Below are 26,049 nucleotides of genomic sequence, written 5' to 3'. Positions count from 1 at the left end.
TGTGCTCCACGCAGGATTCAGCTGCCTCCGAGCCGGGGTGGGCTCGGGAGGATGCAGCCATTAATTTTTCAGAGGCGAGAGAGAAAGAGCTGCCTTTCTGCTACGAGGAAAAAAACATGAGTGTGAGGCACAAAGATCCATCAAAAAACCACTCAGTGGGATGCTGAGAGCACCTCAAACCCAGCTGCAGCTTGTGGAACGCCCGGGTGCTCTTTCACTGGGACACAGGGATTTTGGGGGATGATGTCTGGGCTTGTGGGAAATGATGTCTCTGTGGGAGAGCAGGAGCATCTCCCAGCAGATGAAGCACAATGTCCTGCAGCAGAGGAGCAGAGTCTCCTCTGTGCCTGAGCCACCGTGAGCAGCACCAGTGGTGGGGAATCAACCACCTCAAACTGGCCACGGGGCAGGGAGGGAGAGAGAGTACTGCCAAGGGCATGGAGTGATGGACAAGGGGGAATGGCTTCACACTGACAAAGAGTAGGTTTAGATTGGATATTGGAAAGAAATTCCTCCCTGTGAGGGTGGGGAGGCCCTGGCACAGGTTGCCCAGAGAAGCTGTGGCTGCCCCTGGATCCCTGCAAGTGTCCAAGGCCAGGTTGGATGGGGCTTGGAGCAACCTGGGCTGGTGGAAGGTGTCCCTGCCTGTGGCAGGGGGTGGGACTGGATGATCTTTAAGGTCCCTCCCAACCCAAACCATTTCATGATTCTATGATCCTGTTCCCACATGGTTCCCACAGCATCTTTTAGCTGCAGAAATGTCCACTCAACAGATGCCTTTCTCCCAAGGCACTGGGAAGCACCCTACAGCCTGCCCTCTGAGGCCTGGCAGGGCTGAGATTTAAACCCATTACAACAGGGCTGATGAAATTTCATCAGCACCAGATAAGCAAATAAATAACATTAAGCAGACAAAGCGATCCAGTGGGTAAGTAGGAGTGAGCCACCACCATTATCTCTAAGCTGCAAAGCTCTCCCAGCAGGATTTCAAACACACAGGCCATGGAATCATACCTGTTCACCAGGAATGTCATCTGTAAGGACATTTTACATACACCTCTCCAGTGGATGCTGAACTCCCTTCTCTCCCTTTTTCTTCTTCATGCATTGTACACGTCAGCTAAAAGCATCTCTCACTCCAAACTCCATGGATGATGTGCCTGATTTCGGGACAGATCTGGCCTGTTCAAACCAACAAGCAAAACTGAATTGCCTTTATCCACCCCCTTTCTGGGTCTAGAGGGAAAGTCTCAGCTCTGCTTTGTGTTTTCACTCAGGTAATAGATTCAATGACCAAAGAGAATTTAAACCTTATTAAAACTGCATATTCTAGATTTGAATTCTTAAAAAGAGATGGTCTGAAAATTCTGAAAGAACCCCATAAGGCTAATCCTGTTTGTTTCTCCTTTTGAGTGGGGGAAGGGGAAATCCCTCTTAGGGAAAAAAACATCAAGGGGGAAAAAAAATATTCTAAAATATTCTTAAAAGTGTAAAACCAGCCCCGCCCTGAAGCGATGGTTCAGTGACGCATAATTAGAGCACGGAGAGCTGCACAGAGATAAACTTGAGCAGCACCCTCTGCACAGCAGATAAAACACAAACCCTTGGAAGAACCTTATCCATTCCCAGCAGGACTATTCTCCTTAACCAGGGACACTATCTAAAAGCAACAGCCTATCCCACAGCTAACAGCTCCTCCAAAGCTCCCGTTTTCCAGACCCACAGCCTGCCTTTCAGGAGGAGAGGCTCTGGAGGAGTCCTCTGGAATGGTACAACCAGGCACTTGGGAGGCAAAGTTTTGCTTGCCAGGAGCAGGAGGAACAACCCAATTTCAGCCCACCAGTACCACTGGTGTTTGCTCTGTGTGTGCAATCCCAGGCCCTGAGCATCAACCCCGTCTGTCCAGGAGCTGAGTTTAGCTGGTGAGAGCCCGGCCAGCTCCTGCCACCCAACGCAGTCGCTGTGCCATGCGTTGGTGTGACAGTGAGGCACGGGCTGGCACACGGAAAATTTCACTGCCAGGCTTGGAGCTGCTTTCCCAGCTGGCATCCAAGCCTCCAGCTGGTTTGAGAGTAGAATGTTGCCATCCCTACCCTCAGATCAGTGGGACCTGGAGAGGAGTAGATACTCCAATGTGCTCGGGGTGGGCTGGAGGTGTGTGGGGATCCACAGGCAGAGCAGAAGGGAGTTTGTGGCACCAGGTGACCCTGGATGAGTTTCTCCACAATGCTAAGCTCCACGTGGAGCAACCAGGAGCAACTTTCAAGTGTTCAAATAACATGTCACACTGAACCAGGCCCCAGAACAGTCACAGAATCATAAAATGGCCTGGGCTGGAAGGGACCTTCAAGATCATTCAGCTCCAACACCCCTGCTGTGGACAGGGACACCTTCCACTAGAACAGGTGGCTCAGAGCTCCATCTAACCTGGCCTTGAACACTTCCAGGCATCACAGGATGGTCTGAGTTGGAAGGGACCTTAAATATCATCTCATTCCAACCCCCTACCACAGGCAGGGACACCTTCCACTAGCCCAGGTTGCTCCAAGCCCCGTCCAACCTGGCCTTGAACAATCCCAGGGCTGGGGCAGCCACAGCTCCCCTGGGCAACCTGTGCCAGGGCCTCCCCACCCTCCCAGGGAAGAATTTCTTCCCAACATCCAATCTAAACCTACTCTTTGTCAGTGTGAAGCCATTCCCCCTTGTTCTGTCACTCCAGGCCTCTGTAAATAGTCTCTCTCCATCTTTCCTGTCAGCTCCCTTCAGGTACTGCAAGGCCACAATTAGGTCCCCAAAGACTTCCCTTTGGGAGCATCCCTTTGTTGTACACAGCCCCATGCCCAGCCTTCAGCAGCAATTCCAGCTCAGCTTCCAAAGAGGCACCTGGACATCTTTCCAGAGCACAGTCAGGACACATCCCACCAGCACAACACCACAGCAGAGCCCCCATCCTGCTGCCACTCGGGCAGACCTCTCACAAAGCCTCCAGCACCCTCCACCCGGGAAAACACGGAGCCAAAATTAAGTCGGGCAAACCAAACTCTTGATCTTTTAGCAAAAAGCTTCTCGGCAGTGAAAGGTAAATAAAACCAGGGCTCAAAAAACGTGCCCTATTCCTATTGAGAGTGGCCCTATGGTGGAGCGAGAAGAGGGCAGAAGCTGGGAGGACACAGCTGGGCCTTGGTGGAATCTGTGCCAGACAACATCATCAGCACTGTCACAGAGGAGCACGAGAAAGCCTCCCCAGTGCCCCTCTGGTGCCAGAGAGTGGTCCCAGGATGCCCGCCCGGGACAGTGGGTCAGCAGCTGCCCCCCTCACCCGTGGGCACAGCCACGCCCACAGCCCTGGGAGCAGGGACACAGCCCAGCCACGGGATTATCCCCGAGCAGAGGGAGAGGCAGGGTCTGGATCCGCAGCGCTCCCAACTGCGCAGCTCCAGGGATCACGAGGCTGGGGACTAATGGCTCGATTTACATCCACACCAGTCCCAAAATAAACTCGGCGTTGGCAGAGCTGTTTGCGGGTGGTGCGGGGGGCTCCTGGAGCACACGGGGAAGAAAAACGGGAAAAGAGACATTTCAGCACTGGGAGACGCTGGCGGGATTTGCACACGCTGGGCCTCGTCACTGCCTCGAACCAAGCAGCTCCATCCTTCACACCAGCCACAAAATATCCAGGTAGCTCCCAGACGAGGCAGAGCAGAGCCTCTCAGATACTGTCACGTGCTCAGAGTCTTCCTTCTCCGTTATTTAACCAGCAAGGGCACAAAGCAACCACCCTCGCTACTGAAAATGAAAACTCAACAAACACGAGCTAAGTGTTACCTCTGAAAAGTGATCAAACACAAACAGGGCTTTAAAAAAAGCATCATTCCATCTGAATTACATAATTAAAACAGAGTGACAGCCCCGTGAAACAACACCAGCCTGAAAGGCTGTTCATAATTCATAAGCAACTTCCTTTTCATCTCCTTTGTGTACTTCTCCAAGTACTGTTTTTCCCAGAAGCTGACAGAGGAAGGAATATGGACGATGATCTCATTAATTGCAGGCACTGTCTAATATGCAGTGAGCTGAGAAATTGCACAGAGTTATCTAGTCAAGAGGCCAGAAAAACCTCCCTTGGGTTCAAAGACAGACAAACGCCTCTTGGACCAACAGGAGGGAGTCACAAAAAAAATAGTCTCAGAAATGCTTTTTTTTTACCCCCCCCCTCAAAATTTTTCCATGTTATAGTTTAAATGACTCCTTGAAGGTCTGAAACTTTTGACAGCTTTTTTTGGGAGCTGGACACCTTCCATGCAGACATGAGACGGGGTTGGGTTCACAGCAGAACAGATCTGAGGCACAGGAGTCTCATCACAGCAAGGGTGGTCACGCTGGCCTCTTGCACACCCATTTTGGACATGAAGGTTACTGAGACCAGGCAATAAGAACCTCCACATCAGTTAATGACACATTAGGTCTGGAAAGGAGATGGGGAAAGGTGGGGGTGGTAACAGCACCAAACAGGTACAAACAGCATCAAAAGGGAAAGGAAAAGCTGGGTGGTTTAAAGGCACAAGAGCTCAGGGAGCCATCAGGAAATATCATAGAATGGTTTGGGTTTGAAGGGACCTTAAAGATCAATCAGTCCCACCCCCTGCCACGGGCAGGGACACCTCCCACTAGCCCAGGTTGCTCCAAGCCTCATCCAACCTGGCCTTGGACACTTCCAGGGCTGGGGCAGCCACAGCTTCTCTGGGTAACCTGTGCCAGGGCCTCCCCACCCTCACAGGGAAGAACTTCTTCCTGATCTCTAATCTAATCCTTCCCTCTGTCAATATGAAGCCATTTCCCCTTGTCCTGTCACTCCATGCCCTTGTAAAAAGTCCCTTTCCAGTTAATACAGCCCTTACAAATCCAACCTCTCCACTGCCAAGAGCTTTGTCAGCTACTGCCAGAGGCCACCAGTGGGGAAAGGTCTCCAGAGCAGGGTGGTGGGCAGAGAAAAGCCAAGGAACACTCCATGCTGATAAATTCCTCAGGATTGCTGAGAATTAAACTAACAGAATTTGCCATCCCAAATCAGCTTAGGCCCAGTTCAGCAGCTGCCTCAGAGCAGGGTGGCAATTAGGAGACCAGATTATCCAGACACAACACCCCAGGAGCTGGACTCAGAAGATGGGAAATGGCTTTATCTGCATGTCTCCTCTCTGCCCAAATAAAAGGGCACCACAACTGTGGCCTCTTCCAAGAACGGGAATGTGCTGGGAATCACTTGATGGGACATACACAATTTTGCCATGTGGGAATATCAACCTCAGATCTTGCATCCACTGCTACTGGCAGAGGCTCACGGTGGTTTATCAAAGGCATCGCTATTCCCACCTTCCCTGGAGAGGGAACAGGGGTGAAAAGGCTCATCAGGGAGCAGGCTGGGGACAAGCCAGTGTAGAAGCTGGGCTCCCACTGACCCCACAAGTGGTGGTTCCCACATGGACTCCTCTCCTTCAGGCAGGGCTCTCTGGAGCAGCACTGGAGTGGAGAAACCAGAGGAATCTCCTGAGGGACACTCCAGGGACCTGAAACCTGAGTACCTCCGTGTCCACCTGCAGCATCTTCTGTCACTATGAGGATCTTCCCTCCTTGATCTTTCATCCCTTCTTACTTTCGGTCTCATCTGACCAAACCAAACCCAACCTTTGCCAACACCACTACAGAGCCCTCCCTTCCCAGCCCAGCTTTCCCTGGGAGCTCTCGGAGGGCGTTTAAGGGTGTCCACGGCCCAGGGAGGTGCTGGCACTCTGGATCACCCAGCTCATTCTATAGTATGATGCAAAGATCAGGCTGTCCCTAAGTCCACTAACTTTAGATAGATTAGAGCTCTGATCAGCAGGGCTTACGTGGCAGCAGAAAAGGAAGCCATGGTAGTTTTAAAGCTTGCCCTGCGTGTTCAGCAGGCTCTTTGTGAAGAGAGGGAAGGGAAGCCTCTTTGGCAGGGATTTACTAAGCTACCTTTGGATTTTTCCCAACCCCCTGCTACAGCATTTGCAGTCATGCATTTCACTGAGACATGAGATGGTCGATGGGTGGATAAATTCTTCCTCCCCAAAATCCTGCTTGCCTGGGAAGCCTTTAAGCAGTCGAACACGCAGAGCGGATCAGAGAGAAGGCAGATCTTATTTACCAGCTAATTCTTCTGACTCTTCCCATCCCAGGCTCAGCCCAACCCTGCTGCAAATCAGAGCCTCTTCCCTGCTGCTGCAGTTTTAAGGCGGGCTCGGCAGCACTCAGGCTTGTACCAGTCACTATTCACTTAGCAGAAAATGCTGGAAGGCTGGTACTTCCCCTGCACTGCCTTTCCAGGGCTCCACTCCGTGCTGAGATGCAGCTGAACCACCATGCACGGCCGAGTCCTCGGACAGCTGCTCCCCCAGCCTGCCCACTGCCACCAAAAAGCACAGAGAGAGGGAAAAGAGGGAAGAAAAGTTCCCCAAAATGCCACTGGAGTCTTAATGAATTAGGACAATCAGCAGCACAACAGCTGTTCTGCCCCATCAAGCAACTCCTTTACCACGGCTGGCAAATTACACCACGAGGAGGGAGAAGCTGCTTTCCTGAGAAATTGCACTGCCTGAAGGAAGAAAAACAGGCATCCATCCCCACTAACTGATGGCTGACACACTCCTTGCTGTTGCTCATGTGGAATTATAGAGGATGTTCCCAGGACAAGCAGCAGAGGATGGTCCCACCTGCACAGCAGTGCAGGGAACAGGAGCCTGGCAGGGCTCACCTGCTCTGGGGACATTTGCAATCCACATCAGCTGTTTGTCATAGTTATCACGATTTTCTTCATTAATATGAGGTCAGAAACAAACTAACAGGACTTATTTCATGCTCCAGTGGGTACCACACCATTCCCAGGGCAGGGAAAGGCTGGTGGATACAGGATCACTCCCCGTTCCCTGAACACAGCCGATCTGGGAGGGCACTGAGCACTGGCACACCCATCTTGAGCTCCCAGACAGAGCCTCTGAAATGCAATTCAGTCAATCAAAGAGCTGAGGAATACCCTAAAAAATCCCTTTTATGAGCCAGCCAGTCACAAACACCCTCAGACAAACAGGAGGGTGAAAATACCCACAGTGGCTGATGAGACATCGGAGCTGAGCTCTCAGACGGGTGCCTGACGTGATCCACCAAGGTGTTTGTAGCAGGTTAGCAAACAACCACTCCCTGAAAGCAGCTCTGCTGTTCATCCTCACACGAGCTCCCTGGCACAGTCTCCATTTTACAACCCACTGCTCTGCAGCACAGCCTGTGCTGTAGGACCCAGCACGAGAACCAGAGCTCTGCTCGCTCCCTTTCTCCGCAGGCTTTCGTAGCAGCACACGGACAGCAGCATCCATTTGGTGCAGCAGAGATCCCTGAAAGCCTGGGATCAAACACAAGCCCTGGGCCATCTGCAGAGCGCACACACCCTGCACCGAAGAGTTCAAGTTAAATGTTCTGCATTTAAGTGCAAAATTGCACTTAAAGCCACTGCAAGGAGAAACCACCCCGCAGCATTCCGCTGCCTTCCTGCCAGCCCCGGGAATCTTTCCTTTCCTTGCTGGAGGAGTAAACAGCCACTGTTACTGTGGTACACAGAGCCAGGGCCCCTGGGGACAAATGGGCAGGATTAAGCCTTCCTGTGCTGGGAAGGGCCACATCCTGTACTTCCTAGGAGCTGCTCCAGCCAGCTGGGATCAGGCTGCACACCAGCTTCCCTCCCCGACCTCAACGTGGGCAAAGGCAGAAGATGCTGCTGTGTCTGGTGCCAGGCTTAAATGATGCTGACACTGAATCAATGTGCAACCAGAAGCCTCAAAAATTAACAGAATTTTATGAGAAGTTCACTTACACCTCTGTGGACATTTGGGTACTTGGCATCACCTCCCACCTTAACCAAGTCAATAATGTGTGTGTGGTGCAGCACCACAGGAAGGGCCCAAAATTCCCGGTGAAAAAAGTAGATACTTTTTTCTTCAGAACAGTAATTTTTGATTGTGGAAAGATCCAAAGAGCGAGGCCCTCAAAAACTGGGCAGAGCAAGGCTGCAATTTGCCAAGCCAGGCTCAGATGACACTGCTTGGTCCTTCCTCCCTCAGACCACCAGCCCTGCTCCAACACCACCCAGGAGGTGGTCCCAGGAACCAAACCAGCAGAAACTGAGCCTCTTACAATCAAATTGTGTGTGACAGTAGTGCTGTGGGTCACCTCAGCCTGGCTTTGGAGCAGAAATGTGCCAGAAAGGGGAAGTGTGGGAAAGAGAGGGAAAGTGTGCCAGCATCAGCCACCACCCACAGTTGCACCTGAGCCCCTCTGGGTTTTGCCTCAGGCTTGAAAAACACACTGTCAAGACACAAGGTGTGTGTTTATTGCTTACTTTGATCTCAGCTGCTTCTCTTCCTTTGATTTCACAGTGCTGACAACATTTGCTGCACCCAGACAGAAGTTCTGTGAATATTCAGCGCTGCCAAAGTAATGAAGATATTAAATATGAAAGATTCCTCGTGCCACAGCTCCAGTCTAGTGAGCGATCCCAGCCAGAGCCAGGACCAGGTAAAGTGTTGTGGCCACTAATGTTGCAGGAGATTTTCTCAGGGCAAGGAAAATATTCTTCACGGATTGGGCTGTCATTTCTGAAGTTATTTGAGCTGTTTCAGCACATGGATAGAAAATAAAATGATGACAACGGCACCATCTGCTCCAGTTACTGCCACCCACCACGGCTGGCATCGCTCTCGCAGAGACAGAAAGCCTGTCCCAGGGGGAAGCCAAGGCAGGTGAGCTTCCCCAGGGAGCACTGCTTTCCTCCTGCAGGATCCAAGTCTGCAGGTGCAGAAGTGGATTCCAGCGTGCTGCAGCAGAGAGAGCTCCACAAGGAACAGGGAGGGAAGGGACAGGGTGCCCAGCAGATGCTCAGTGCGCTCGGACACACACGGGCAGGAACCAGCTCGTCTGAAAAACCACAGCTCAGGAGGAACACAGGTCTCCATGTGCAGTTTATACACAGTGCTCGCTTCACCAAGCCACCACTTTTAGCCACGTGACCCCAAACTGGGCACCAAACAGCCCCACAGTGTCCAGTTCCAGCACCCCGAAGGTGACTGACAGCGCTGGAACGCAGCAGGATGCCTTACCAGGACAGTGTCTCTATAAATACAGAGGAAAGTGTCATGCATTCTTGACACACTGGTTTCTTACCCTAGAAAGAAACAAACACGTCAGATCTCACCAGCTTTCAAGGCTTTAGCAGGACTTGTCCTCACCCCAGCAGTCACCCTGCAACTAGGCAGGGCTCAGCAAAGGCCATTTTAGCTTCTGTCTGGCTCTGCTGCGTTATTTTGCTTTTCATGACTAAGAGACACTTCAGTTGAGGTCAAAAGTCAGAGTGTGTTTCCTGAATGTCTTTTTTTTTTTATTCTTTAATGCCCAAAGACACAAACAATAGGACATTCATCAAGCATTTCTGCTACGCTTCCATCTCCTCCGTCATGTTATTGCACAGCAGCAATAACACTGTTCCCTCAAAATGTTCACAACAGTGTTTACTACAACCAAAAGCAGCAATTTTTATTACATCTGTATTAGAAGGGGCAGTGAGTAGATAAATGCAGCCTAATCTGGCGGAGCTCAAGAGAAAAAACAAACAGCAGGAGAGCAGAGTGTAGGGATGAGAGAATCATTCAGCTCCTGACAGGAAGGGAAAGGACTGGGACACAAACCAAGCCAGAGCTCTTCCTTCTCATACAAAAACCCCACAGAAGCTGCATTTGTACCTTTATTCTTCCTAACAAGGGAGTACAGTTTGAACCATGCTGAGGCACAAGACAAACAAGGATTTTCCAGTAAGGGTGAACAGCAAATAAAAACCTTTATACCAAAACATCCCTACTGGGCACTCGGATGTCTCTCTCCAGCTGGTCTTTGCCCAGTTTGGGCCACTTGGGATGACAATCAAGCAGCAATCTGTCTTGCCTTGATTCTAGTTTTATGGAGCTGATGAGCAGATTTGCAGCAAAAGCAGGTGCAGGCAGCGTGACTAGTGACATCCCACATGGGAACCCAGGCCATAAATTCAGCCAAAGAGTTGTAAAACCATTATTTCCCCTCCTAACCCAAAGGCTAAAGGAGGGGCAAGTTAAAAAAAATAACCATAATCCATATGCATTTCATCTTCCCCAGGAATTAGCCCAGTTGGTGCCCACCTTTTTTTCCACAGGGGTGAAGAGTGGAAATTGCCCGAATTTCAGCCCACCCCAAGTCTAGGAATTCAGGCTCAATCTTCCCCAGCACATTTGTTAAAAATAAATGAGGTGCAATCAGTCTCCTCGGGGATTTTATCTGCTTTCAGCTCTAAATGCAGCTCTGCTGTCACACGTATGACATGTACAAAAGGAGCTCCTGCTTCAGAGCCTGACTTCTGGTTTAAAATAATATCGCTCCTGCTCTCGGGTTACCAGGGATCCATTGATGTTCCCTAAGGTCACGGGCTCTCTCTAACTCACTAATACAAAGGCTGGCAGGCACAGGGTGCTGGTGTTCCAGCAGTGCTTGTTTTTATCGAGGTGGATGAATGGAGAGGCTCTGACCACACCTAAGCCACGGCTTTGTCATCCCTTATCGAGGGAGGCAGGAGCGGTTTGCTGCCGGTGGGAGACGCCGGGTTCTGCTCTCACAGCAGCCAAGAACACCCCACACAGCCCAAAAGCTTTACTCACCTCGCAGAGCTGCTCATTTTCACTGAAGAAAAGCATTGAGGGCATTTCCCCCTCTGCAGGCTGCAGGACTTCAGTGCCAAGTAATCCTTACTGGCTTTAAAACTCGCTTTACGCCCACCCACCTCCCTCCAGCATCACCCAGTTCCCTCTCTTAACAAAGCCAAGCGTTTCACCCAGGCCACCTCAAGCACTGTAAGGTGCTTTTCACCTGTACACCAACCCCCAGACAGGATTTTTCCACTTAGGAACTTAAGTACAAGAGGCTCTTGGATGTTGGAAGAGCAAATGACCCCACGAAGTCCAAAACTCCTCCGTAAATGTGAGCAACAGTAGCTAATGAAACGTGCTCTGGAGGCTGAGCACAGACCTCAGACAGCCATGACAATAAACCCTATTATTAGACACAAAGCAGTGACTTATTTGAGAGATTAAGCATTAATAAGTGCCTTCACATTAAAGAATATTCATTCTTCATCTCCTGCCCGGAGAACCTGGGGGAAAGGGAGGAGCTGGCAAGGTACCACTGAAATAGAAGAAAGGCAGAACTCATGCAAAGTAGGCTCCAAACTCATGAAATAAGGATGGAGCAGTGACAGCTCAGCTGTAGTGAGAGATTCCCAGTGCTGGAATTTCACATTCTGCAGGGAAATGGGCCCCCACCTTGCCCTCAGCAAGTCCAATCGATGAGCTCTTGACCAAGGCAAGAGCTGGGCAAAAGAAGCTCCCAGGAGCACCACAGGAGAACATGGACCTGGGTCTGCCAGGCAAGAATTAAATGGAAGGGAGAGAGGACAGGAAACAGGAGAGATTGATGAGGAAGGAGAGGAGGCAGGACAGCATGGCCACGTGTCCATGTGGTACTTGGATTTGGCACGTGCCCAAGGTGCTGCTCAGGATGAGACAAAACCAGGGAGCATCAGGGCTCCTCCAGTTCACAGTTGCTCTTTTCAGATCACCCACCCACCACCACAACCCTGAAAGTCTCCACAAGCCCCAGAGGTCACTCCCTTTATCACAGGATAGGTCCAACGCCCTCATTTGAATCTGTTCTCTTGGGCAGTGACTACAACCCCACACCACAGATCTTTAGCTGTACTTTCACCTGCTTTCCTTTTTGCCCCCAACAGCAACATTTATTACCTTCTGCCTATGCATGCCTGCCAGGCTCTCCATTATAACAGGAAGATGATGAGGGAAAAGCATGTAGTTTTCTGTCCAATTTGGAGAGGTCCATTGTTAAAAGCTCCTCGTACAAACCCCTCCAGGCAGCTCCAGGCAGCACCTTTGTCATGCTGATGAGGCAGTAGGTAAAACCCACAAATAAGCAGCAACTTCAGAGGGCAGAATTTGCTCAGGGTAAAGTCTGCCCTTGAATTCAGAGTAAGTGGGAGCTGAAAATCAACCACAAAGGCAATTCTGACTTTGGATTAAATCCCAGCTTTGGGCTCGCTAACACCACAAGCTACAGCTACCAGCAGAGAGCATGTGAAGCTCCAGCTCTGTAACAGAGCCCAGCTTTGTCACAGGTCTCAGCTTAAACCACACAGGTAATTCAATCCCAGCAACTCTCACCCCATCACATCCAGGATCTGCAGTGGGAGGGTAATAAGCACTTGTATGGAGCTCGTCAGCACTTTGTACAAGGTGGGTCAGCAGTAGGAGAGGAACACGAGCCACATTTCCAAACCTTTGTCACTTCTGACCACACCAAAGTGAAGAGCAGCTTCAGATAAAAGTGTCATTTTTATACAGAGGCTCCTCTTGCCAGCCTGCACTGACATGTCACCCTGAGCAGCCACAAAGGGCTGGAGGACAGACCAACCTCAGGAAACTCATCCCCTCTGGATTATCCCTCCTCTTGGACAGTCTCTTTTGTCATCACCGTGCCTCAACGAACCACACAATGAACACACTCACCTCGAGCCCTGCAGAGCAGGGACAACCCCCTTCACCCTCTGCCCAAGACTCATCCTGCTGCCTGGATATATGAAGCCTCAGCACCCAGCCAAGACAAACACAGTTTGCCCATCACGTGGCCTCTCATCTTGAGTGTGACAGCTCTGATCTGCCCTCCACTCAACTGGGAACAAGCACAGCTGGTCAGATGTGTTCCATGCACCAGGAAGCTCACGTGAAGTGACATTTCACTTCACACAAGAAGGAGCAGAGCTGCTTGTGAGCAACACCACCCCCCCCCTTCAAATTAAGACCAAGCCAACACAGCCGGGATCTAAGTCAAGGTCTGATCAAATAAAAGATAAAATGTTTCCTAGGCAGGGAAGAATTGCACCACTCTGGACATTCCCCTGCTCTTCCAATTTCAACTTCAAAAGGGCAAGCCCAGCAAAAAGGGAAGCCCATTCCTTTCAATGCATGGAAAACAGTTGATTTATCCCAAAAATGAATCACCAGGCCACCACAAACACAGGTATTGCTGAGCTGGATGTCCTCAGGAATCACAGGAGAGGCTTCTTTAGATTTTCTGAGTCATTTACAAACACCTCAAGGAATTTCATTCTGTCAGCAAGTGACTCGACACACTGATGAAATCCATCTGAAATTACATCAGGCACTTCCAGGCAGACAGCCCGGGACAGGAGCTGAGGGGGAGCCATAAAGTGAAAGGCTGACAAGTGGCAGAAAGCCCTTTAAAGTCACACACGTGCTACTCAAAACCCTGAATACCAGTGGTTTCATCACCTCTCTTGGAGGTGAGGTGTCTCCACAAACAGCAGAGTTAAAACAGCCCTTCTTCCTATGGACTTGTATAACCCATCCCTTAGGACTGCACCTCATCCCCACATAACCTACATCAACCTCTGTTCTTCCCCGTGCCTTGGAGCATCATCACTTGGAATCACAGAATATCCTGAGTTGGAAGGGACCCACAAGGATCATCCAGTCCAACTCCTGGCCCTGCCCAAGACATGCACCCCAAGAACCCCACCCTGTGGCCTGAGAGCCTTGTCCAAACGCTCCTTGAGCTCTGTAGGCCTGACCAGCTTGGGGACAAATCCCTCTGCTTCCCAAGGCACTGGTGGGACATCCACCCACTGCTCTGAAGGACAGCCACTGAGAGAGGGCAGACAGGCAGTGACACCAGATCTGCTCCAGGAAGAGAGGTCAGGGTAGGTACAACAGAGAGGCTGCAAAGATGGAATAATTAGCCCACTGCAGCAATAATCCCTTAGTTTAACAGAAGGTATCCCCTGGTGCTCCCTTTCCTTGGATATTAAGAAGAGACACTGAAAACAGGAGCCAGGCTACATGTAATGACCACCTTTACTAATCAGTCTGCTTGGAAGGGAAAGGGAAAAACCAGTGGTTAATTTCTAAGGAGTGTGAAAGGCTCATTAGACTTGCAAGAAAAACCCACTCAAGTCTAAAGGCACAGATACATCTCCTCCAGACTCCAGCGTAAACCACACATGCTTTCCACAGGCACTTTTAAAAAAACCCAGCCTACAACCAGCAGATTTCAGTGTGAAACAAAGCTCCAGCTCCCAGATGGAGGAGGGAGATCCATCCTGCTGCAAGGAAAGACTCAGATTCGCTCAGTCCCTCACACCAGGGCTGTGCTCACCTTAAATCCACACAAGGCGTTACCTCAAGGGCCACAATTCTGCTGTAACCAGCACATCCTGGGGTGATCTGCAAAGGACAGCTTGGGATCGAAGGCTGTTCATGCTAAAAGCCAGGTGGGAACAACACGCACAGAGCAGATGCTCCCCATCTCCAGAAGGAGCAGTGATCCACCTTGGGCTGCACCAGCAAGGCTGAGCCAACCTGTGCTTGCAATGTTTTACCAACAGCCCACAAACCTCTGCCCTAGATCACTCACCCTCATCCTCTTCCCAGGAATGCTGTGAGGTGAGTGGGAACATCTCTGTGCTGCTCTGCAAGGATCAGCAATCCAGCCCAAGTGACTTCTGCAATTACCTCCTTCCTCTTCCATCTCCCACGAGCAGGAAGAGCCCTGCCAGGATTCAGCACTTTATGGAGAAGCATCCCCATCTGCAAGGACATGGCCTTGGGGTGATCCCAGACACCATCCAGGCCCCCTCTGGAGTCTGAACACCACAGCTAAGCAAGCAAAGCTCCTGAGGCAGAAAGAGATATGTTGGATTGGCAAGAAAAACCTAGAAAGCCAGCCCTGCTCTGCTACTCTGCTCTGCAGCACTGAGGGATCCTCCGAGAGCTGCTGTCCTTCTCCCAAGGCATCAGCTGCTGCTCCTCTGAACACAGGCGGGAACAGCCAGGGTGGGGCTGGGGCTCCCCCTCCATTGTCTGCAGGGCAGGTACACAAGGGAAACGATCACCTCGGGTTTTAACAGTCTTGGCTATTAAATACACCCAGAGAGGTTCATTCTGCTTTGTTCTCAGTGCCTTTCCACAGACTCACGGGTCTGCAGAGCTCAGAGCGAGCCACAAAGCACCAGCCTTGACCCTGTTGCTCAGGGCTGGCTGCTTACCTGCATTCAGCCACAACCCTCTTAAAATGCTGCTAATCCCTTCTGCCACATTCCAGCAGCCCCAACAGCAACAGCCCCAACACACACACGCCCTCTCAGCATCAGACTGTCACAAGTCCAAGCCATTTCACTGCAAGTTTCCACCTCTCAATCCAGCCCCACACCAGGGGACAGCCAGCACACAGCCTAGAAGTACTAAGCTAACCTACAACTGCCTGACCTCACCAACCAGCAGGCTGAGCAAGCCTGGAAAATACTGGGAGCCAGGTGGAAACCAGTGTCCTGGTTCTTGACTCATTCATCAGGTGTCAGAGCGTTCCTACAGCTAAATTAGCATCACTCCCCAAAGGACACCACACCACAGCCAAGCCTCATCAGCATGCTGGGCTGAGAAAATAGATTATTCTGCTCAAGACAACCCAAATCCTCAGCTTTCTTCCAGCTTTAGAATAACCTTCCTACCGGGGGAAAAAAAAAAAGGGACCGGCCACCCTGAGCACTTCCCTCAAAACACTGCCTCATGATCCCGATTTTCACCGCTTTGCCAACAAAAGGGATTGTCTGGAGGGTTGGAGGTGGGCACACCCCAGCACCCATCTCAGACAGCGATGACCCGTGCCCGTACGGGCCACACACACACACACACACACACACACACACACACACACACACACTCTCAACGGGATCAGTGCTCACAGTTGTGTCAGGACAATTTGGTCACTCCCCTGCTGATGAAGGCAGGCTTTCAGGAGCTTCAGCACAGGCACTAGCTCAAAAGCATTTTTTCCAACCTGGCTTTCCCAGCCGTTTCCAACAGCCCCACAGCGCTGCAAAGCCCAGCTTCCAAGTGAGGATATGAACGTCAGCACAGAGAAATTTGCTCCACTCCCCACTACTGCACCCTAAGAACCACCCGGCTGAGCCCCAGCAAGGTGGTACCCAAACACTGCCAAATCCCACAGCTGGCAAAACCCTGGAGAAAAGACAACGATGCACGTGGATCTGCGAGCGTGCAACGAGGAACACGGCTCTCCAAAATGAAGCAGAGGAACATGAGAAGCAGAAGACAGGCCACCACCTCACTGGTGTGCTACAAGCATCCCTGACTGGATACACCCGCTCAGCCTCCGTGGAGAAAGAGCACTTAGTGTCTTCTTTTCCCTCATTTTTATCCTATAAGGACCCCTCCCATGGCTGTCGGGAAGGAATGAGAAAGCCACAGCACTCCTTTTTCATATAGGAAATAAATACGTTTACTTGGTCAGCTGGGTCCTGATGAAACTGCAGTTAACATCAAAGACAGAGGGAATGGATAGTTTGAATGGAATGCCTAGGGAATAGAGAGGCTGCAAGTGGATACAGAGTGGGAGGAAGGGTGAGGAAGACTAAATTAGAAGCCTGACCTGTAATACTTAACACAGTACTTGAAAAGGGCAAAGTAATGAGGGGGGGACACAAAACCTGTACTGTGCACTTGAGACCTGAAGGGATTGGACCCATCTCTTCCTCTTGGGAACTCCCCACAGGACACACAGAGGTCCCATCACTTCTGTCCTCAGTAATCCCAGCTAATGAAGGATAAACATCCTGTCTGATCTGTGATACCATCTGTGAGATGGCATCACGTTTCCCCAGAGCACAAGAGCGGGTCTCAAAAAACAAACCCATTCCAAAGAATGAGAAATTGCAATACTTTATCAGGTGGGAATTATCTGTCAGTGGCTGCCCCATCCCTGGAAGTGTCCAAGGCCAGGTTGGACGGGGCTTGGAGCAACCTGAGCTAGTGGAAGGTGTCCCTGCCCATGGCAGGGAGGGTGGAACAAGAGGGTCTTTAAGGTCCCTTCCAACCCAAACCATTCTGTGATCAAACCTTTATACATTACATGTAAATCAACCAGCACTTTGCTTTTCTCCTTAAGCTGCACATCTTGGGGTAAAAAACAAGCATTCTGCATATCAAGGGGGAACAATGCACAACTGGTTAGACAATTTCTCACTTCTAGAGAGAACGAGGTTTTCATTTTCCTTCTCTCAAGAGTAGGCTGTAAACGCCCAACTGAGACCTGATTTGATTGAACCACCTCGAGAGAAAAAACACCAAAAAACCTGAACCTGCACAAGGAAAGCCATCAAACCCCCCAAATCTGAGGCACTGGCAGCACAGCCAAAAACCTTCCACGGACATAAGCAGGCAGCCATCGCTCGACAGAACAAATTAACGATTCTCAGTAGTGAATTTTGTTCCCACTGATTCAGACACGCGTCCAACATCTGCCCAGATCCACGCCGGGGAAGCTCAGGAACACGCTGCATACAAATCGTGGCAGTGACAGCTTAGCTCATCTCAGCTGCTCCTTCCAGCCAGCCCGTTTCCAGGCAAGACCAGCCTCTCGCTGCAAATGGAGCTGCACCTCGCGTGGTGGTACCACAGCAAATGGAAGGAGAAACTCCCTTTAAAGTGATGGCAGCTGCCCTCTGCGAGCAACAACAGGATTGCGTTTCCAGGTGTTGAAAAAACAGGAAAAATCATCTCCCCCCAAGCGAATCCTCCCCTGTGCTAATGTGGCAGGCAGGGATGCAGGGAGAAATCTCCATCCCTCACCTGAAATGAGCTGTTTCAGCTCCTTGCAGGTTTAACTGCTCCGAGGCAGGAGGGCAGGTGTGCACTCCTGGAAACACCTGGCGAGGAACTTCCCTTTTCCATCTAAGTTAGGCTTAAAACAAAGAAATAGCCAACAACTACAGGTGGGAAAAAAATAGGCAAAATTCAGAAAGGGGGGCAAGCCCCACGCCCTGTCTGGTGGATTTTGGACAAGAAAGAAGAGGCAGCATGGGAAGAGGCAGATGGAGGGACAAGGGGAATTCCAGCAGGACAAGGGGCAACCCCAGCATGGCACTGGGATGCTCGGGAGGTGCAAGGCACATCCAGGGACCGCCAGTTACACCAAGCAGCACCACCCCAGCCCAAACCCACGGGGCTCGGCACCAGCATCCCCATCCCGGCTGGAAAACACCCGGGATTCAACAGATGGGACCCACCTCGCTCACGTTAAACCCCAAACCCTTCAACTGGGCACCCGGGGGGGTGCAACAAAGCGGGCAACTCCGGGGTGCCGTGACCTCAATAACGCTTCCCCCCCCACAAAATCCCGTGCTGGGCGTGGACAGCTCCTTCCCTTCCAAACGCTTCTTCCTTGCGCTGTCCCCCTTATTAATTAATTTATCGTCTTTAATCACCGCCGCTCCCCCCCCCCACCCCCGGGGCGGCTGCAGAACATGGCCCCGCTGCTGCCGCAGCCCCGCCCCACCTGCCGGGGGGAAAAAAAAGGGGCGAAAACGGCGAAAATGGGGCAGAGACCCACATCCCCCCCAAAATCGTGCTTTCTGCATCGCTCCCGCCGCACCTGCACCGGGCGGCAGCGCTGCCGCAGGGGCCGCGCCTCGCCCTGCCGCAGCCCCGGGGCACCGCGGCACGCCCCTCCCGCGCCCCTCGCCTTCTGCTGGGGATGAAACGGCCGCGTTTGGCTTCTCCGGTTGTAATAATAATTTTTTTTTTTTTTTTTCCCCTCTCCACGCCGGCAGAGCGGGTTCACATCCCCCCCACCCTCCCGATATCCGGCTCATCCCAGCCGCCGGGCACCCCCCCCGCTCCCCCCTCTCCTCCCGCCGTGTGCGCCCCCCCGTACCTGCCGCTGCGCGGGGAGGGGGTGAGGGGGGGGGGTGTCCGCACCGGGAGCCGGGGGGCGACCGACGGTGACAGCGGTGACGGTGACAGCGGAGCGGGGGCGCGCGCGGGCTCCGGAACCTTCGCCGCGCCGGCGGGGCGGGAGCGCGCGCGCGCGTGCGCGGGAGAGGCCGCCGAGCCCCCCCCGCCCCCCACCCACCCCCTTTCCCGCCAAGGGGGGGCGCTCGCCCCGCCCGTGCGCGCTCCCGACGCCGCCGCCCCATTGTCTGCGGGGAGCGGGCGCGCGCGCGGCCCCGCCCGGCAGGGGGCGCTGCCGCGTTTGCCCCCCCTCAGTCACCTCACGCCCCCCCCGCCATTTTGTGGCGGGCGCCGAGAGACAATGGGGGGGGGGGGTGTCTCGGGAGGGGGGTGTGATCCTGCATCGACCCCCTGCACCCGCCACAGCCCCCTGGGAATGCGGGACAGCGCCTCTCCCCAGCCCTGCCTCCCGCTGTCTGCCCGCACACGCGCTCCCGGTCGCAGCCCTCAGCATCCATGGAGATGGCGGTGTAGGTAACGGCATCCCCTCGCCAGCCTCAGCGGCGGCCACGCAGGTTTGATTCGTCCGCCGGTAAAGCTCCGCGCTGACAAAGGGGGAGGCAGCCCTGCCTCCTACACGCGGCTGCAGCTCCGCAGCATCGCCCTCGGCACCTACAGCGGGGAGGCACAGGGATGGCGCGGCGTGCGCGGGGCAAGGGCGGCTCTCACCGGCGTTTGGTTCGGCAGACACTGTCGGAAGGAGTCAACAGGTGACCCCGAGCTATTGGGGAGCACTGGGCTCCGTCACCGCTCCACACAGAGCCTGTGACCAGCGTGAAGCACTGGAAAGCGGAGGGAGAGGCTGAAGAAACAAGTCATGCTCCCGAAAAGATCCTCTCCACCCTCCCTGCTCCATTTGAGATGCTCCGGCTCGGCCCAGGAGCATTATGGACAGAGTGGAGATCCCCTGATGGAATTACGACCTTGTGTTAACAGGGTTACTATCCCTAGTAATTGGATTTAGTGGAGGAAACTACGGGAGGGCAGGCTCAGGTTTCAGTTTTTTCCCTGAGAAACATCGAGGTGCAAATCAAGGGCAATGTCCAGTCTAAGAACAGGCTTTTTGTAAAGGGGAAAGCTCAGGAGGGAATAAAGAAGAACAGGTGTGGAACCTGCAGCAGCAGAGGGTTTTTTAAAGCAAACCGGGTTGGGAATGGTCTTTTTTTGTTTGGAATAAAGGTTTGTGCAGTGTCAAAGCCCTTCTCTTACTACAGTATCAGTAACTGCAGAAGTACGAAGTACAGTCACATGAGGGGGAAAAAGATGGATTTATGAACATGCAACTATGAGACGTTTGGTTTGGGGGTTGTTTTTTCAGATCAATAGGAACAGGTAAGGCATCTAAAACCAAGGCATTGGCCCATTTTTAAACTGCCTAGAAGTACCCACTATAATAAATTATCTGGAGAATTTTCCCATCTTCTCTCAAAAAAGTACACACAGCGTTGGGAATGGTAAAATAAACACTACAGTGCTACAAGAGGATCTGTCCTTGTGACTCAACGGCAACAAGATGAATTACAGTGCAAGCAGCTCAGTCCAATTCTGGGACAGCAGCTCTTCCTACAGGCAGTAGGGATGTACCAGGAACAGCAGACTGACTGGGAATCAGCTGAGCACCCTCCAACAGGATTATTTCTTCATCTAAAGACAGCCACCCAGAAGGGACTCCTAGGCCTTATTTATTAAAGCATGACAACACCTGACTTTCTAAAGTTATCTCAAAGCCCACCTTTATCTGCCAAAGTTCTCAGCTCAGCAGGCAACAAGTCCTGTCCGGATCCAAGAAATCTGGAAAGTGAAGCATCATTAGTCAGTCCCAGCTGATGTTCAGGCACAGCCACATCCAGGCCATTTAGAAGATCTGTTTGCAAAGGTTTGTCAGGAATTAAACCCATCAATTGCTGCAGCAACACCGAGATGTTTCCGGAACTGCTGGAGCAGCCCCAGGTGGGATGAGCTCACGGTGATCAGCAGATGCTGCCCCAGCTGAGAGGAACTGCAGGGAAACTCTCTGAGGGCAGATTTACCTGTCCCTGCAATGGGCTGAAGCTGATGTAGAGTTTAAATACTGCTCAGAGCTCTTCTGGACACTTTGTGTTCATAGGGGCTTTTGTTTATTGGAAAAGGGATCTGGGAATTTATCCTGCCATTCTCAGGTCGGGCTCTTCCTTCCCCTCCTCTCCTTTTGGCCCATACTGCTGCTAGTGAAACAAGCACTACTTTAACATTAATTATAAAGGAATCCTTTAGGGAGGGAAGCATGGAGCCTTTATCTTCCATACCTATTTCTTCATCCCTAAGACTAGGCTCATTTTCCTCACAGATGCATTGTCACCTGTTTCATTATACCAAGGTTTTCCCTGGCAGGTGCTCCACAAGGTAGGACACCTTCCCAGGTGTGACCTGCAGTGGGAATTGACCTGCAGAGCTGCAGCTGCGTTAGGAATTCTGGGTTGTATTCTGGTTATACAAGTCTGGTGTCCCCAGGGCCTCATCTGGCCACAAGCTGCTTCATTTGAGTCACTTAATTCAGCTTAAGCCTGGCTTTTGCAAAACCATAATGATCCCAGCTGAAATAAATACTCAAATCTGCCCTGGCTTAATTCCATTAAAGCACTACCCAGATCCTTTTGCAACCTGGCCCTTGAAGTTCACCTGAAAAAAAAAGGAAACGGGCTAATTGCTTTCAAAACGCGATTTTTGAAAGCGAGGAGACAGGATTGATCTTTCCGAAGTGATCCCAGGCGCTGGAACTACAGGATGCCCTTCCTCAGCGAGGAGCCCCAGGCAGGCACAGCCCCGGACCGCGGTTCCCAGGCCGTGGCCCTGGCCCAGGACACCAGCTGGGTTTCATAAGCTCGGTGGAACTGGGAGCGGGAGTTACACAAGCGTTTTCCCCGGCCGTGCCGTGCGGTGTCATGGCCGGACAGACCCGGAGCGACGCTCACGCAAACCGTACCCGCGGTCGGACTCCCGCTCAGGGAGGGATTAAAGCTCAGCCGGCTCCTTCCCCACAGACCGAATGTGCATTTTCAACTCAGACACGGTTCTCTCCATCTGAAGTAACTCGCGGTTCGTTTTCAGAGCAGTGGGAGCACGGTGCACCCACGGCACCCCGCCGAGGCCAGCGGGACTGCGGGGACAGGAATCGGGGACAGAAACATTCCCGGCGTTTGGACAGCACAGGCGGCCAGCGGGCTGTGACTCAGCACAAGAGCCAGCCAGGTCCTCGCCTCGGCAGTACTGAGCTCGGGATAAACAAACTCACCACTTTCACCCTGACCTCCTTAGCAAATGGACAGACCCAAAAAATTGAGGCCAAGGCACTTACATTATTGTACACTTGTCTCTCTTTCCCTGTCCCTGGCTGGAAAAACATTATTCCTTTTCTTTTCAGCTGTGTGGAAAGCCAAGCACAGCCCAACACCTAACCAGAAGATAGAAGACCCAATACCCTAAGGAGAGATAAATTTTAATTAATCATTATTCCATTTCTCAGTTACCAGCTGCGAGAGGCTTTCACATCATTTAAAACCCGTGTCTCTGTAAGAGGCAGAGCTGACTCATCGGGGAGTCACAGGATGCATTCACTTAGGGACCTTGTGGGAATTATGAGGCTCCTGGGCTCACATCACTTAAAAGCAAGATTCCCTTGGACCTGGTGTCATGGAAGGGCAGGTCCTGGCATTAGCTGCCCCCTTCGTTGACAATCTCAGAGATGCCAGTGGCCAGGAGGACTTTATTCCTGGAGGAGAGCAGCCACCACGTCCCTGCCAGCTCCACAAAAGCACAGGGAGCATCACCGTGGGTGAAGTAGGCTCCTGAGTAAACACCCGGATCTGCAGGCTCCGAGCCCTGAATCCTCCTGCTCACCGGGCAGAGGCTGCTCTGGCACCTGTACATCACCTGTCCCTGAGCATCCCATGTCCTTCCCATGGGATGGTGCTGTGGGCACCAGTGCAGGATTTATCCTCGAGATTAAGTCAGGGCGGAAAGTCCAGCCCTGCTCTAAGGCAGAGATTGCATCGTGCAGCACCACAACAGGTTGTGTTGCAGGGATGTTGCCATGCAGGTGGAGTCCCCAGGAAGCTCTGACCTGGGGGTTCCCTGGAGGACACGCCAGCTGGAGCACTGCTGGGTCTCATCTCAGTTCTCCAACCCCATCACCCCATCACCCGCTGGGGCAGAGCCGCAGTCCCGGGGTCTGTGCAGGTTTCAGAGGGGCTTTGGGAGCCATCTGCTGTTATCAGCCCAGATTACAGCGTGGGGGGTGTGAAGGGCACCAGAAGGGCTCTCCTCCCCTCCAGGGGCACAGGGATGCACTTGGACCATCTTCACAGAATCACTGAGGTTGCAAAAGACCTCCTTGGACATCGAGTCCAACCTGTGCCCGATCCCCACCTTGTCCCCCAGCCCAGCACTGTGTGCCACAGCCAGCCCTTCCTTGGACACCTCCAGGGGTGGGACTCCAAACCTCCCTGGGCAGCCCCTTCCAATGCCTGACCACCCTTTCCAGGAAGAAATTCCTCCTGAGAAAATCTTCTCCAGATTTAACACCAACAGAAATGAGCCCCTCAGGGAGCTCACTACTGCACCCAGAAGGACTCAGGATTCTCCCCAGGAAACACAGCACTTCCAATACTTGAAAAGGAGGGTCTGCACCAAGCAGAGATGGGATTCCAGCCCCCCAGACCAGGCAGGTCCCGAAGTTAATCCCAGCTCTCACAGGCCCAGGTGGAAGTGGCAGAGCAGGCTGTCTGCATCCGCTCCAAAGGCCCAGGAGAGGACAGGGAGCTGCTGGGCACTCCAGTGCCAGTGCTTTGGGAACTGAGGGGCTTTGTTCCTGTGCAGGCAGCAGAGCAGCACTGGCCCTGGCACGGCACCCGTGCCCGTGTCCCAGCCTGCCCCTCCACCCGGGTGTGCCAAGCAACATCACACTGCCAGCGGGGCGAGTGTGCAAACCCTGCTGGGCCTGGGAGGGTGAGTGGGAGAGCCCCGAGCCTTCAGCACAGCGAGTGTGCAAGGCACAGCCTTCTGCCAGCACGGTGAGTGTGCAGGGTGTCCCTCTGCCAGCACAGTGAGCATGCAAGGCGTGCTCTTTTGCCAGCATGGTGACAGTGATGTGTGCAAGGTGTGCCCCTGTGTCAGAACAGTGAGTGTGCAAGGCGTGCCCCTCTCTCTCTCTCCACCATGGTGAGTGTGCAAGGTACGTCCTCTCCATCATGGAAAGTGTGCAAGGTGTGTTTCTCTCCAGCACGGTGGGTGTGCAGGATGTCCCACCCCAGCACAGGGAGTGTGCAAGGCAAGTCCCTCTCTCTTCAGCACCATGATGTGCAAGGCATACACCTGTCCATCACGGTGAGTGTGCAGGGTGTCCCTCCCCAGCTCAGGGAGTGTGCAAGGCACGTCCCTCTCTTCAGCCCGGTGAACACTCGAGGTGTGCAAGGGTGGTCCGTCTCCATCACGGTGAGCGTGCAAGGTGCCCCTCTGTCACTACAGCGTGCGCAAGGTGCCCCCCCAAACCGGTGAGCGTGCAAGGCGCGCCCCTCCGCCCCTCCCCACCACGGTGAGCGTGCAAGGCGCGCCCGCGTGTGCAGGGTGCGCACAAGGCGCGTGCCCGACCGCGCCCCATCACGCGCGTTCCCGCGCGGCGCCGCCGCCGCTCCTTTCCCTCCCCTCCCCGGGCCGGCAGGGGGCGCAGGGGCGCGCGGGGCGCAGGGCGCGTGCGCGGCGCGGGCGGGCGGAAGTGCGGCGCGGGGCCGGCGCGCGGCGAAGGGCGCGCGGGGCCCATGGCGCTCCTTAAAGGCGCCGCCGCCGCTCCGCCGCCTCCCGGCCCCGCAGGGACGCGCCGAGCCGGGCTGGAATGAGCAGGTGGGGCGGCACTCCCCGGCACCTCCCCCGGCACCCCTTCCTCCTCTCACGGCACCCCGCCCTCGCGGTCCGGCACGCGCCAACCGCTGCCTCAGTTTCCCCCCGGTGTCGGGGGTCGTGCGGCTGTGATGGGGGGAACAGGCGGCCGCGGGACCCCCGGGCTCCGCTCCCAGGGCTGGGGGGGGGCGGCAAGCACCGGAAACTGGGGTGGCTGCAGACCCTGAGAGAGGGGAAGTAGAGCCAGGGGAGGGAGATTCTCTGCTCGGAGTGGGCTGCAAAGCCCGGGGAGAGGACACAGCCCTGGGGTGGGGGCTCCAAGCTCGAGGGGGTGTGCAGACCCCAGGTAGGGGTGCGGACCCGGGTAGAGGTACAGAGCCCGGGTAAGGGAGCTCCCCGGGGGCAAGTGGGGGGCTGCAGGCTCCACCCAGGTGGGGGTGCAGACCACAGGTAGGGGGGCTGCCCCTGCCCTGGGGGCTCCCCGGGGCAGCGGTCCAGGCTGGGTCCCTGTGAGCCCTGGGGGACGCTCCTGCACCATCCCCCTGCTCCAGGAGAAAGTGGTTTGTCCGCCACCAGGATGAGCCCCCGGTGCTCTCTGGGCACCCACAGGGATGGACTGGGGGAACCTGGAGCTGCCCAGGGTCTGGGAAGCACTAGGGGATCTGCCGGCAGGATTTCCCTCTGGCTCAGGGCGAGAGTGCCCAGCTGGGCCTTCCAGTGTGGGAAGAGCCCCCTGAGCTCCCCCTAGTCCCCTGTCCCTGGGAATTTTTTGCATTGATCATCTTAACTTATATTTGTTTCTCCCCCTTTTTGTCCTGATCATCACTGTGCTGTACTCAGCCCCATCAGCACTCAGGCTGAGCAGGGGGGCTCTGGGCTGGGGCTTAGGGGCTTATTTTATCTGGATGGATAAGGGAGCAGCTCCCAGCTGAGAAGGGAGCCCTGGAGGTGCCTCACTACCCCGGCACCAACAGGGGGGCTGTGTTGGGGCATGTCACGTATAACTGAGTTTATCAGGTGCTGCAGAGCTGGGAGCAAGAGATTTCCCCCGGCTTACGTAAGGCTGAGCAGCAGGGCTGGGTCTGGGGCAGGGGTCCGACCCCAGCGCCCTGCCCACGGTTCACAAGGGCTGTGGGGGTCAGTGGGGTGAGCACCACGGCCGTCCCGTGACGGGCACACTGGGACCTGTGCCCAG

General features: G+C 53.6%; 1 protein-coding gene across 1 annotated transcript in view; it reads right to left on the bottom strand.

Moving 5' to 3' along the window:
• The window catches only part of LOC116798538 (microtubule-associated protein tau-like), a 47,840-nt gene extending 28,807 nt beyond the window's left edge, over positions 1-19,033 (bottom strand). The window contains 1 exon segment of the mRNA XM_032711035.1: positions 18,907-19,033. The gene's annotated coding sequence lies outside the window, so the exon portion shown is untranslated.
• Between the last annotated feature and the right edge of the window lie 7,016 nt (positions 19,034-26,049).

Source organism: Chiroxiphia lanceolata, chromosome 26 (assembly GCF_009829145.1).
Source record: "Chiroxiphia lanceolata isolate bChiLan1 chromosome 26, bChiLan1.pri, whole genome shotgun sequence".
Taxonomy (NCBI): domain Eukaryota; kingdom Metazoa; phylum Chordata; class Aves; order Passeriformes; family Pipridae; genus Chiroxiphia; species Chiroxiphia lanceolata.
Note: the sequence above shows the minus strand (reverse complement) of the source record. Positions and strands in the feature narration are given on the sequence as shown.